The sequence below is a fragment of the Puma concolor genome, chromosome D4 (genome assembly GCF_028749965.1).
Source record: "Puma concolor isolate L17-30 chromosome D4, mPumCon1.1.hap2, whole genome shotgun sequence".
Lineage (NCBI taxonomy): Eukaryota > Metazoa > Chordata > Mammalia > Carnivora > Felidae > Puma > Puma concolor.
In genome coordinates, this window is record NC_141679.1 from 809,729 (window position 1) to 822,817 (window position 13,089).

At 45.3% G+C, this 13,089-nt stretch overlaps 2 protein-coding genes across 9 annotated transcripts in view; one reads left to right on the forward strand and one right to left on the reverse strand.

Moving 5' to 3' along the window:
• Window positions 1–1,623, reverse strand: part of ECM2 (extracellular matrix protein 2) — a 33,390-nt gene extending 31,767 nt beyond the window's left edge. The window contains exons 1-3 of one of the 5 annotated variants that reach the window (XM_086684746.1): window positions 1,484–1,602; window positions 1,118–1,167; window positions 14–67 (exon numbers count right to left, since the gene is read on the reverse strand). The gene's annotated coding sequence lies outside the window, so the exon portion shown is untranslated. Of the gene's footprint in view, window positions 1–13; window positions 68–1,117; window positions 1,270–1,483 lie in introns of those variants that run through there. The other 4 variants (XM_086684744.1, XM_086684745.1, XM_025931544.2 and 1 more) reach the window with 4 other exon arrangements.
• Window positions 1–13,089, forward strand: part of CENPP (centromere protein P) — a 229,459-nt gene that overhangs the window by 186,064 nt on the left and 30,306 nt on the right. The window lies entirely within an intron of this gene.

The window sequence follows — 13,089 nt, forward strand, 5'->3', positions numbered from 1 at the left end:
CCCCCGGACTTACCTCCCGGAGTCTTTCTCCTTACCCCCCAGAATTGGCTCACTTTCATCCAGAAACCTAAATACACATGTACAGAAATAAATTTTCAGAGCTATCTTAATTTTAACAAAATCAGGATCTAAATAGTCTCATTAAAATTTTAAATAAGTTTTATGAAATGGCCTTTCATTGCCAATTTTATAATCAATGTCAGGGTGCCTGGGTGGCTCAGTCAATTAAGCGTCCCACTTTCAGCTCAGGTCACGATCTCACAGTTGGTGGGTTCAAGCTCTGCGTCAGGCTCTGTGATGACAGCTTAGAGCCTGGGGCCTGCTTTGGATTCTGTATCTCCCTCTCTCTCTGCCTCTCCCTCGCTCTCACTCTCTCTTTGTCTCTCTCTCAAAATCAATAAAAAAATTTTTTTAATTTATAATTGATACCTAGGCCTTTGTTATTTTCAGTGATTTATAAAATTTTGCATTGCGTTTAATATTTACTTTAACAAGCAACTTTGCAGTTGAGTAAATATGTTTCTAGAGTTAAAATTTTATGGTACTCTAAATCACAGTAGGTATTATTTTGATCAAGTACATTTTTCTTTCCAGCCCTTCTTGTTTTATCCCAACATTAAATACTGTCTGTAAATCTTGGTTAACTTATTGTTTATCTCCATTTAAAGTTTTTCATCCACTGTCTTAAGTAAGTTTTTAAAATAACATTGAGAATTTTAAACTTCTACACAAAGCCATGAAATGTCTGTTGTCCCTTTTAACGTCACTCAACAGGCTGAAAATGAAAAACATTTTTAATTAATACTTTATGTTCTTTTAGGTTTTAAAAATTGAGGATGTAATTGTCAAACCAACTTCTACTTCTGTTGAGCATGTAAATTATATTTAAACTTACAAAAGTATCTTTAATCCTAATTCTGTAAAAGTTCAAAATACTTGGGAAGTATTCATCCTGAAAAAAAAAACAAGTAAGCAGCATAATGTACACTTTAAACTTCTAAAATCTATTAGTAAGAGCTAATTTCCTCAAGTGTTAAACACATTTGCAACATAAAACACCCAAATATTAAAACCATTCCACATGCCTTAGTAGAAACTTAAAATTTTAAGCTTTTACCTGAAATTCTAAACTAAGTAGGTTCTGCTTGGTGTCATTAAAGTCTCCGGCTGAAAATGAAACAAAACCAGAGCTTTCTTTAAAACAAGGAAAGAGAGGAATGTTGAGAAATGCTAGCTGACTTCTTAGTAAAATCGAAAATCACTGCTTCCCTTGGGAACAAATGCCTTTCAGATCTTTGTGCAGAGCCGCCAAGAGAGTAACCAGGGAAGACGGTTACCAAGGGAAATATTTGTTCTCAATCGCAGCAGAAGCAGAAAGCAGAGGCAGGGGGAGAGAAACCGGAGGAGCAGTAGAGGCTCATTAAGAAGTATGTGGTGTCCCTCTAAGTTCACACCAGCCTCCACGGGACCCCTTGAGCTTTACCAGACTACAGAGACGCCATTGTTGCCACGTGGAGGACCGTGCGTTCCTGGGATGCCTTTAGTGGGGTTAACTTGCTGTCCTCTGCCTGCTCCCCCAGTCTGCAGGCAGCCTTGTTAACAAAGCACAGAGCTGGTACATATTAATGTCACTGAAATTATGTAACTTCCAGCCTTGAAGCAATAAGGAGAAAATGTGCAAAGGAGCTTTGAGCCTTCTGATGATGGTTACTCTGGCGAATTGGTTGTCTACTTTGGCCTCAGTTTTTTCTATCTACAAGTGAGCAGGTCAGAGAGCGGTCAGGGTTCCAGGCTCACACTGCTGCTTATGGGGACCTTGGATGAGTTACTGTTGTTTCTGATTAAACTTTATCCTTCTGTACAACTGGGATGATAATACCTACCCTGCCAATGCAATGAATACCCTATGTGAAGTGCCTGTCACAGACTAGGGAATTATTTAATGGCTATTTTTAAATTCTTACTATTCTACATCAGGTGTCTAAATTTTCTGACAGAGAAGAGCTGAATTTTTGTTTTTCCAAAATCTTAAAATGACCTGGGTAGATCAAATCAAGATAATTGACTACACACGTGGGCCATCCAAATTCCTTAAAATAAACTACATATATATGTATATATATGCAAAATAATTAGTACTATTAGAAGAAATGTTGAGAAATTCCTTAAAGATTAAAGGCACAGAGACTCTGACAGATGACACTGCAGCCCAAGTGTATGGGACAGGATAGCTCTGTGGGTGTTCCCCACAGGTTTAGAAATTCCAAATGCTGGGAATGGTGACGTTTGTTAGAGACTGCACTTAAGAGTAGCAGGTTAGGGGCGCCTGGGTGGCGCAGTCGGTTAAGCGTCCGACTTCAGCCAGGTCATGATCTCGCAGTCCGTGAGTTCGAGCCCCGCGTCGGGCTCTGGGCTGATAGCTCAGAGCCTGGAGCCTGTTTCCGATTCTGTGTCTCCCTCTCTCTCTGCCCCTCCCCCGTTCATGCTCTGTCTCTCTCTGTCCCAAAAATAAATAAACGTTGAAAAAAAAAAATTTAAAAAAAAAAAAAAAAAAAAAAAGAGTAGCAGGTTAGATGACCCCAGTCCTCCGGATGTCTCCATCATTTGTTGTGAGTATTAGGCATCTGCCCCTAAACTGAACCTGTGTTCTCATCCACTGGGCTTGGGTGGCTGGTGGAGCAGGGAACCCCCATGTTCAGAATCTAAGCTCACCACTGGCACAACCCACTATAAAGACAAAATTGATCATCCCCCCTGATATGTTTTGGTCAGCATTTTAACCCTATACTGTTAGTCATGAACAGATAGCTCAGGATTACGAAACATTTGGGAAGATTCTATTAGAGATAGGACCCCACCTTCCTTCCAAAAACGCTTACACACAATCAGAAAAGAAAAGGGCTTTGGAGATTAAACAACAGTGTGATACCACTACACACTTACTAGAATGGCAAAAATCCAAAACACCGACAACACCATATGCGAGCGAGGATGTGGAGCAATAGGAACTCTCATTCCTTGCTGGTAGGAATCCAAAATGGTGCAGCCATGTGGGAAGACAGTGTGACGTTTCTTAGAAAACTAAACATACTCTTAATCTGTGACCCAGCAGTCCTGCTCCTTGGTATTTACCCAAATGAGTTGAAAACTTATGTCCACACAAAAACCTGCACACAGATGTTTACATCAGCTTTATTCATAGTGCCAACACTTGGAAGCATCCAAGATGCCCTTCAGTAGGTGAACGAGTAAATTAACTGTGATCCATCCAGACAATGGAATATTTTTCAATGCTAAGAGGAAATACTCTTATCAAGCCGTGAAAAACCATGAAGGAACCTTAAATGTACATTACTAGTGAAAGAAGTCAGTCTGAAAGGTTGCATACTATACAATTCCAACTATATGACATTCTGGAAAAGACAAAACTGTGGAAACAGTAAAACATCAGTGGTTGCCAGGGATTAGGCCAGAGGGAGGGATGAATAGAGCACGGAGAACTGTGAAGGCAGGGAAACTACCCTGTATGATCATAATAGTGGATACATGTCGCCATACATTTATCCAGACCCATAGAATGTGCACCACCAAGAGTGAACCTCAGGGTAGCCTATGGGCTTGGGTGATTAGTATATGTCAGTACAGGTTTATCAGTAGCAACAAATGTACCACGCTAGTGGGGAGCGTTGGTAATAGATGAGGTCACATATAAGGGGTGGATGGGGAATGTATGGAAAACCTCTCTGCACCTCCCTCTCTGTTTTGCTGTCAATCTGAAGTTTCTCTTTAAAAAAAAAAAAAAAAGGCGGGGGGGGGAGGACACCTGATTTGTTGAAATACACTGTTTAGGGAGGGAAAAAAATGTTGATGAACTCAGTGTTGGACAGTGTTTAAGACAAACAGAAACCTTTACACTCTTTGTAGCGGTTTGTTGTCCCAGCATTTGACTCCTTGGGATCCATTATAGAAACATCTTTAGCTGTACATCTGTGCATCCAGGAAAGTCCTTGGAAACATTGTAACATAAAAGGGAAGGAATTAACCCACTAGTATATGGACAGGGAACAGTGGACTGCCCTAAGCTCCTAGAGAGACAAGTAACTGTTACACCAGTTGGCAAAGTTGTCCACAATGTACCAAGAAGAAAAAAGAAATGTCAAAACAGTACACGTGCTGTATTATCTTACCTTCTAATAATGTATACAGTGTAGCACCTTCCTGGAGAATAGACAGGAAGGAATAAACAAGGAATAAATAACAGACTGTTGATAATGGTTATCTCTGAGTGATGGAATTATGCAGGGGTTTTACTATGTAATCTGTCCTTTTATAACATTTTTAGCCTTTCATAACCAGATCAGGGGAAAAAAAGTAACTATTAAAAAGAATTTAAACAATGAGAAGTAACTTAAAGTAGCAGTGTAAAGGCAGGAGTTATGGACGCCAAGTCTGACAGCATCGCAGAGACCAGGACTCTGGTTTCTGAGGTCCCTGCTCTGACTTTGTGGCTTCATGGACTGTTATGTGAATCCTTCCGCAGAAACTATTTTAACCACATAGTACATGGAAAATCCTGGTATTCGAGGTCTCCTCCCCTGTATTACTGCAGCCGTAACTGTGTCCTGAGACTTGGCCCTGACAGCTGCTCTGCGGCTTGGTGTCTGTCACCAGGCAGGTGTGAGCGGGTCCCCCAGCGCCTGGGCCACAAGGGTGGCTGCTGTGGGTTCAGCCTCCAGAACACATGTTTGAGTAAGGTCACCTTTTCAGTGTTTTTACCCCTGGGCTGTGGGATACCGATGAGTTAGTTTTTCTTATATGGGTGTGGTTGCTTCCCATGCAACAACTTCAAAGATAAAGCTACTTGTTGACAGGTTTAAAGAGGCTCTTCTCAGAAATGGGTGTTGCCTCCTCAGGCTGTTGTGACGCCCGCCACAAGTGCCTTCAGCCACTTCACACCACGGGGCGTGATGGTTGTCCCATCTGCTGTCACCGACTTGCCCCCTGGAAGGGGTACATTTACGTGCAGTGCTGATGTGGGAATGTGCTGTGATGTGGTCAACGGGTGTTTGGACAGTTTCTCCTTCGAGTTTTGGTGCGTGCTTCTACAAAGGTCCTGTAATGTGTGTAAATACACAGAATGCCCATTTCTCTGTCACTTTATTTTTTTTAATGTTTATTTATTTTTGAGACAGAGAGCATGAATGGGGGAGGGTCAGAGAGAGGGAGACACAGAATCTGAAGCAGGCTCCAGGCCTCGAGCTGTCAGCACAGAGCCCAACGCGGGGCTCAAACTCACGGAGTATGAGATCGTGACCTGAGCTGAAGTTGGATGCTTAACTGACTGAGCCACCCCGGCACCCCTCTCTGTCACTTTATTTTTAAAATGATTTTCATGCTCCGGAATAGGTAATGCAAATACAGCACAGTTATAAATCAGTTTTCTGTATCAAATATTGGCAGGTTGGGTGACTCTCTGAACCTTACCATCAAAGACCGGAAAGTTTGATCACTATAAAAACATTTTGAAATCACCATTGTAGGTGTTTTTTTTTTTTTTTTAATGTTTTTCTATTTATATTTGAGAGAGAGAGAGCACGCTTCTGTGCACATGCGCACACACACACACACACACACACACACACACAAGCAGGGGAGGGGCAGAGAGAGGAGTCAGAGGATCCGAAGCAGCTCCAAGCTCTATGCTGACAGCACAGAGCCCGATGCGGGGCTCAAACTCATGAACCACAAGATCATGACCTGAGCTGAAGTTGGACACTCAACTGACTGAGCCATCCGGTTGCCCCTGGCAATGCAGTTAAAAAAAAAAAAAAAAAAAAATGAGACCCTGAGCACAACAGACCTCAGAGGTCCTGGGTAGCTTTATGCCCTTGGGGAGACCACCAGAAATGCCAAGAAGCAAAACTGTCAATGAAATAGAAAACACCCATACAGCAGACAAGATCTACAATGCCAAAAGCTGGATTTTTTTTTAAATAAACCTAATAAAGTCGGTAGCAAGTCAGATTCAGGAACAAAGAGGAAGAGTGTAGGTTACCAGTGTGAGGACTTGAAAATGCTGTCAGTATAGATTCTGAGAGCAGTTAAAAGAACATAAGAGGAGGACCACCTGCGGGGCTCAGTCAGTTGAGCGTCCATCTCTTGATCTTGGCTCAGGTCATGATACCAGGGTTGTGGGTTCGGGCCCCGCATCAGGCTGCACACTGAGCGTGGAATCTGCTTGGGATTCTCACTCGCTCACTCTGCCCCTCTCCCCTGCTTGTGCGCTCTCTCTCTCTCTGTCTCTCTCTCTCTCTCTCTCTAAAAAGATACAAATAAATAAGAACACAAGAGCATATTATCGACATTATGCCAGCAAATTTAGATGATATGACAATTCCTAGAAAATACAATTATGAAACTGCCGTAAGAAACAGAAAATCTGAATTGTCTGTAACTATTAAGGGAGTCAAATTCATAATTTCAAACCTTCCCACAAAGAATACCACAGGCCCATATTATTCATCAACAAATTTTATTGAGCAGGAGTTTTTTTAATTTTTTTTTAATGTTTATATATTTTTGAGAGAGAGAGGGACAGATCGTGAGCAGGGGAGGGGCAGAGAGAGAGAGAGGGAGACACAGAATCCGAAGCAGGCTCCAGGCTCTGAGCTGTCAGCACAGAGCCCGATGTAGAGCTCGAACTCACAGGACCACGAGATCATGACCTGAGCCGAAGTCGGACGCTTAACTGACTGAGCCACTCAGGTGCCCCCTGAATAGTGTTTTAAGGCATAACCATACAACAACCCAACAAGGGTAGTATAGAAAAGGGAAATTATAGACCAGGCTCACTACTGAACATAGATTCACAAAAGTAAAATCCAGCAATATATAAATAGGATAATACATCATGACTACATTGGGCTTATTCAAGAAGTACCTGGTTGATTTAAGAATAAAACCCGAACAAACAAAAAACAAGCAAAAAATAACAACAGAAAAAAAGACATTATATGATCATGTTTACGTGTTTTGTTTTCTTGAGAGAGAGCATGTGTGTGCATGGGGGAGAGGCAGGGGAGAGAGGATCTCAGGCCCTACACCCAGTAAGGGGCCCGAGGCAGGGCTCGATCTCATGACGGTGAGGTCATGACCTGAGCTGAAGTCAAGAATCAGACACTTAACTCACTGAGCCACCCACACGCCCCGTCATGTTAATGTTTAAAGGAGAGTGAAATAAGGCTTTCGCATACTAGAAATGGAAGAAATTCCTTAGTCTGACAGTGTCTGCAAAACACACACTTCCACTTTTAGCTACGTACCCAAGAGAAGTGGGAATATATATCTGCATGAAAACTTACACATGAATTTCTAAGTTCATTGCTACACTGTTCATAACAGCCAACATGTGAAAATAACCCAAATGTCCATCAGCTGATGAATGGATGAATAAAATGTCCATCCACCCGGTGGAATATTACTCGGTAGTAAAAAGGAATAAAGCGTTGATACCTGCTGTGTAGAGGAACCTCAAAAACACACTGCTCCGTGCAAAAGACACTTGTGAGAGGACACAAACGGTATGATTCCATTCACATGAAATGTCCAGGACAAGCCCATCCATGAAGGGAGGGAGTGGGTGAGAGTGTCGGGGGGAACAGAGTGTGTTTATGGGGTGACTACAATGTATCAAAAGTAGGCAGTGGGATGGCTCCCCACTAGGAATGTACTAAAAACCACTGAATTGTATACTTTAAAAAGGTGACTTTTATGGTTTGTAAGTTATATCTCCACAAAGTTGTTATTTAAATTTTTTTTTTCAACGTTTATTTATTTTTGGGACAGAGAGAGACAGAGCATGAACGGGGGAGGGGCAGAGAGAGAGGGAGACCCAGAATTGGAAACAGGCTCCAGGCTCGGAGCCATCAGCCCAGAGCCTGACGCAGGGCTCGAACTCACGGACCGCGAGATCGTGACCTGACTGAAGTCGGACGCTTAACCGACTGCGCCACCCAGGCACCCCCACAAAGTTGTTATTTAAAAAATAACACAAAGTTGTTATTTAAAAAATAACACCATATTTAAAAAATACTCAATGGTGAAATACTGAAATGTTTCCCCTTCTGGGAAGAAGACAGGCCCACTGAAGGTCATGGCCAGTGCAGTAAAGCAAGAAAAATAAGGAAAAAAGAGATATAACAAAAAAAATAGGTAATGGAAGGAAAAATTTTTACCAGCCCCAGATGATATGCTTCTATATATGAGATTAAAACATAACTTTGAGATAAATCATTAAATCATATAAAGTGTTTTGCAGGTGCACAATGTATAAAAATCAGTTGTTTCTTCCTGCAGTTAGAGGACAAGAGAAAGGGAAAGATGTGTTTTAAATATCAGATATGTTCAAGAATATTACAAGTGTTTACGAATAAATTAAAGCAATGATGAGCAAGATCTTTTCAGAGAAAATGTTGGAAGACAATTACAGATGACGGTTTGGGGAGGGGAGGTACCACCCCCGGGGATGGAACGTTCAGGATCGCAAAGATACCATTTCTACTTAAACTGATTGGATGTGATGCAACTTAATCAAAATCCTAACAGATTACCTCCCCCACTTTTTTTTTTTTTTGGTGGAACTTGTCGAATTCTAAAATGTGTATGGAAATACAGGGATCTAAGAAAAGCCAGGCCAGTCTTGAAGCAGAATAGGCAACAGGCTTTCTGTCCCACACATCAGCTCTTACCACGAGGAGCTGCAGTAATTAGGGTGGATTGCCCACAACTTGCAGTGGGACTCGAATTCGGCTCCTGGACGTGGGAGAGAAGTGGTTCCGCCAGCATGGCTGTTGACAGGGACCGAGACACTGCAGAGAGGAAACCACACTGTCCTGTTGCCCTCCAGAGACCGGAGCCAGGGTCCGTGGACAAACACGGACAGGCTGGCTTGGGCTCTGTGGAGTGGACAGGCAGACAGGCCTCATGACCAGACCTGTTGCCTGAACTGCCTGGCGAGGTTACGAGTCCGCATGACTGGAAAGTCCTTCTGTTGGGAATGCCGCACAGGGGCCTCTGAGACACTGATGAGGTTCCATGATCTTCGGGGTGGTGTGGCACGTCACGGGCCCCAGGAGGTCTGCCTTCTTAGGGACTCCCCTCACTCCCTGAGATAGTGCTCAGGTGCAAGCCTAGTAGAATGAATGGCCCACTGGGACCACCGGATCTCTGTCTGTCAGCCTTGCCCTCCACTCGGTCTGCAGCCTCCCCCAGAAGTCCCAGGCCTATGGGGCAGTGCCTGAATCTCCATGCTGAACATGTCAGGTGGGAACACACGGGCGCCTTCCCCTGCATTACATCTGGGTGTGGAGACAAACCAGCAAACATCGGTCTACTCGAGGATGCCAGGGGCATTCTCCTCCCGTCTCAAATATCCTTTATAATGGCCCAGAGAGCTGGGCTCAGAGTTAGAATCCTGAACTCAGAATTCGCCTCTACAGTGCGGTAACACGGTGGCTCAGGAAGGAGCGGGTGCTGGTCTGCCACACCTCCCACCCTGTGTTGTGTGCTGTCGCCTCCTTGTGGGAATACCCAGCCTGTATAGGCAAACCCTTTAGGCCAGGGTTGCTCACACAGCGTTGCAGTATGTCCTCAGGGTGAGTGAGCCAGGGAAGGGGCTTACGTGGACCTGGAAACAAAGCCATTTGGGCGGGAGCTCTGGTGTCTGAGCCCTACGCATGATCTCGAGGAGGAAGCACCTTGCCTAGTGAGGAGGGCATGGCCAGAGGAGGACCCAGTTCAGAGACCCCCTTATGCCCAGTCTAAGTATGGGACTAAGATGGGAAGCCAACCATGAGTGGACACCATAGTTTTCAAGGAAGAAAATATTCTGGGTAAAGATCTGTAGGAATATGGTAAGGACTTGGTGTGGTGGTTTCATTGTGATGCAGTTCCCCAAAATGATGTCTTCTGTGATGCCATGGGTTTTTGTTTTTTTTTAATGTTTGTTTATTTTGAGAGAGAGAGAGAGAGAGAGAGCATATGTGTGAGTGGGGGAGGGGCAGAGAGAGAGAAGGGGGGAGAGAGAGAGAATCCCAAGCAGGCTCCATGCTGTCAGCACAGAACCCGATGCAGAAGCTCAATCCTACGACCCTGGGATCACGACCTGAGCCGAAGTCAAGTCGGATGGTTACCTGACTGAGCCACTCAGGTGCCCCGAGGTGCCATATGTTTCCCAATGTACTTTGCTCTCGAGATCAGGGTAGCGCTACTGAGAGTGTGACACCCGGGACACTGTCCGAGGTTATGGGGTTTGGGGGACAGAACACCTGGCAGACAGGAGAAGCAAGCGGCCCCTCGTGCGGGATTGCAGAGCCTCTTCGTGAACTCGACTGGGCCACTGTGCTCTTGTCCTGAACTCACACCTCCCATGTGGCCATCTTTTTGGACTCAGCCTAAATCTGAGTGACTCAGCCATCTTAAGAGGGTATTGGACATAGCAGGGACTGCATCTCAGTGGGGTCACGGTGGATCCCGCACACAGGGCCCTTGAACAGGAGCATGGCCACTTGCTCTTCGCCCCCTGAAACACACAAGCTTCTGTCAGCCAGAGAGAACGTTCTCTGTCCCATCTGGCAGTCCTCAGACTGCCATCCATTCCTTCGTCCCACTTTTTCCTCAAGCTCCGGAAAACTACAGGAAATGCCTCCCCTGCTGCCCTCCCACTTGTTCCACGTGCTGCGTGGTTCCTGTGGCCCCTGTGGAAGTGCCCTTACTAACGTCCCAGCGGCCCCACGGCCACCCAATCAGCCTTCTCCCGACTCTTCATTTTCTTACTGATTGCCCGATCCTTGGAAGTCCGTCCACTCTCCCCTCTGCCTTTCTGCTTTTCTTTCTCGTCTTTTTCCTGGCCCTGTCGACCCATCCTGCTCTCCTCCGTGATCTTGTCCCTTCACTGGGCAGACACGACCCGGCACTAATCACGTTGCTCCGACACATGCCCGTGAGCCACAGATCTGTGCTAAGTTCTCAAGTGTTTCCTGAGCTTTCTCTTCAAATTGCCGGCTTGCCTTTGGTCAGCTTGGCGTGGGCCTCTCCCAGCACCGCGTCAGCACATTCGGAGGAACATCATGCCCTCTCTACCCGCAAAACTTGTGATCCCTCCTGTGTGCTTTATTGTAGACAGTTCACAGTGGTGCCCAGACACTGCCGTCCTGCTTGGAGGAATTTTCAAACATAGTTCAGTTTCTGCTTTTCACAGCTGTTTATTAAAGTTTAGGCTTGTTTGGAGATTTTCATTTGTATCCTGTCCCCAAAGCCAGTATGTTGTTTTGCTTAGATCCAAACCAGCCCATTTTAACACTGTGATATTCTGACCAGAGTTCAAGGAAAAGGTTACAGAAGAAATTTTGTACCAAAAAAAAAAAAAAAAACCACATTTGGTATTTACAGTTAATTTCCATTCTTAAAAACTACAGTTAGGTGATTTTTTGCCATAAGAGCACACATTCACTGCCGAAAGTGTAATGCACATCACTCAGCACTTAGATAGTCTTGTCGAGACATTTCTGGTGTGCGTGTTGGCAGAACGGGTCTTCGCCTGTCCCTGCAAACCCTGTGTGCAACGGGATGGGAGGGAGGTAAAGGGACCTGCATTAAGATGTTCCAGTCTGCCCCCGGTTCTCTCTGGGCACGCTATACATGTGATCTCGAGGCCGCCTTCAGCCCAGTGACACACGCTCTATCCTCCGCGGCATTACCGAGGTGAAGAGAGGAAACCAGCGCTTCATGGGGGTCGCTAGTTGGCCCGACTTGCTGAGACATGGGGGAGAGGGCAGTGGCCCCGCCACTGTCAGGCTGGAGCCCCTGGTCCACGGGCCCCCGCGGGCCCCCACCCCATACACCCCGGGGTCACACCATGCCCCGCAGACACATAGGCAGGAGAGCTGTCCTCTCCATTGTGGCTCCACATGCCCATGCAGCCACAGGAGGCAGATGCCTGGGGATGAGAACCAGAGAGCAGATGGGGCAACAGTGGCCGCAGACGTCAGGGTCCAGCTAATCTGGGGAGCTACCCCCAGCGCCGCTTGGTGGGCCCCACCCTCGGAAACAGGTTCTTGTGTTTAGGGGAGGCCACTGTCCACCCCTAAAGCACGTGTTTCTCTCTGGCGCTCTGGACGTGGCATTCCGGCCCCAGCCTCCAGAACCGGCCCTTCCTGTAATTTTCTGCAGACCCTGAAACCCATGCTTAGCGTGAGGTTTGCGAGAAGATCACACATGTGGCAGCTTTAACATTTGCTGGGAATGGGGATTCTTTTCCACTGATACACTGTCTGAGGGAGATGGCTTTGGACCAGAGCGACCACAGCGTTTACAAAGATATTTAGTAAAAATGAAGACTTTGGCAACCAGTGTAAGCCATCATTCATGGGGGATAAAGTGAAGCCTGCTTGAGGTTTAATAAATCAGAACTTAGTGTGTTTGTCCACAGCCTCAGTTTTTCCTCATTACTGGTGGGTGATGTCATCTGTTCCTTTCCACTTGAATCTTTGAGTGTCCAGCGGTAGGAAAAAATCCACGTTAACCCCGTTTATTATGCTGTATTTCCATGCTTAAAGAGAAAGCTTAATTTTATTTCTGCCAGATACATGAATACAGTCTTCAGACTGTTGTCAAGGATTTATGTGGTTTTTATAAGACGAGTGTTCTGGACATTACTGGCTTTTTTGTGCATGCGCAGGGATATTGTGTTTGAATTAAGTTCTTTTTTTTTTTTAAAGAATTTGTTCTTCTAAGTGTCCATCTATTCTTTTTTTTAATGTTTATTCTTGAGAGACAGAGAGAGAGAAAGAGCACGAGTGGGGGAGGGGCAGAGAGAAAGAAAAGAAGACAGAATCTGAAGCAGGCTCCTTAAGTTCTTTTCTTAGTTTGCCCAAATGAAACTCTGATTTTAAAAAGAACAAAACTGGGGGCGCCTGGGTGGCGCAGTCGGTTAAGCGTCCGACTTCAGCCAGGTCATGATCTCGCGGTCCGTGAGTTCGAGCCCCGCGTCGGGCTCTGGGCTGATGGCTCAGAGCCTGGAGCCTGTTTCGG